General features: G+C 45.2%; 1 protein-coding gene across 1 annotated transcript in view; it reads right to left on the minus strand.

Moving 5' to 3' along the window:
- Pltp (phospholipid transfer protein) overlaps positions 1-1,300 on the minus strand; it is a 19,809-nt gene that overhangs the window by 9,115 nt on the left and 9,394 nt on the right. The gene's annotated exons all lie outside the window — the stretch shown is intronic.

The following is a 1,300-nucleotide window of genomic DNA, read 5'->3' on the forward strand; positions in this document are numbered from 1 at the left end:
GGCTCATAACCATCCGTAACAAGATCTGATGCTCTTTTCTGGAGTGTCTGAAGACAGCTACAGTGTACTTACATATAATAAATAATCTTTTAAAAAAAAAAAAAAGAAAGAAAGAAAAGAAGAGAAAAGAAAAGAAAGAAAGAATAGGGCTGGAGAGATGGCTCAGATGGCTCTGCTCTTCCAAAGGTCATGAGTTCAAATACCAGCAACCACATGATGGCTCACAACCCTCTTCTGGGGTGTCTGAAGACAGCAAGCGAGAAAAGTGTCTGAAGACAACTACAGTGTACTTACATATAATAAATAAATATTAAAAAGAAAAAGAGGGGCTGGAGAGATGGCTCAGCAGGTTAGAGCACTGACTGCTCTTCCCAGCAATCACATCGCAACCACCCGTAATGAGATCTGACGCCCTCTTCTGGTGTGCCTGAAGACAGCTACAGTGTACTCATATAAATAAAATAAATACATCTTACAAGAAAAAAAAGAAAGAAAGAAAGAAAGAAAGAAAGAAAGGAAGGAAGGAAGGAAGGAAGGAAGGAAGGAAGGAAGGAAGGAGTGGGCAGGGGCGAGTAACCAGTAAATGAGGGGTTTGAATCACAGCTGCACTTACACATCCATCATGGCTACCCAGTTCCAGGTACTCATTGCCCATCTCTATTTGTGTGATTTTGAGATGTAGCCCTGACAGGACTCAACTTCAGGCAAAGGCAATCCTCCTGCCTCAGACTTTTGTGTGTTGGAATATATTAGCATGTACCACCAGGAGTGTTTCTAACAGAATGTGTGTCCACACCACAGCCCTGGAAGGCATGTTCTCTCAAGCTGTCCTTTGTACTTACATATTAGGTAAGAAGCCTAGCTGTGTGTGGGGAGGGGGGAGGGGGGAGGGAAACCTTTGCCTAAGGACATGCAGCCTGCCTGGGGTGGGATCGGGATTAGAATTTAGGACGTTTGAGCTGCAGACTCTTTACAACATTCTGCTGCTGACCACAGCAGAGGTGGTCACATAGCAACTGCTGACCTTGGGCAAGTCTTCACATCCTTAAAACGAATACAGCAGGTACCCTATTTCCCGAGACCCACTCCTGCTCAGTGGGAGCCCTGTCTTCTATTCCTCCCCTATGATAAAATACTAATAAAAGTCTCTGCTGTGATCCAACATTTCATTCTTCAAATTTGTGAAAGAAGAACCTGAAGCTGCCGGGCGTGGTGGTGCACGCCTTTAATCCCAGCACTCGGGAGGCAGAGGCAGGCGGATTTCTGAGTTCGAGGCCAGCCTGGTCTACAAAGTGAGTTC

This window comes from Mus pahari, chromosome 3 (genome assembly GCF_900095145.1).
Source record: "Mus pahari chromosome 3, PAHARI_EIJ_v1.1, whole genome shotgun sequence".
Classification (NCBI taxonomy): Eukaryota; Metazoa; Chordata; class Mammalia; order Rodentia; family Muridae; genus Mus; species Mus pahari.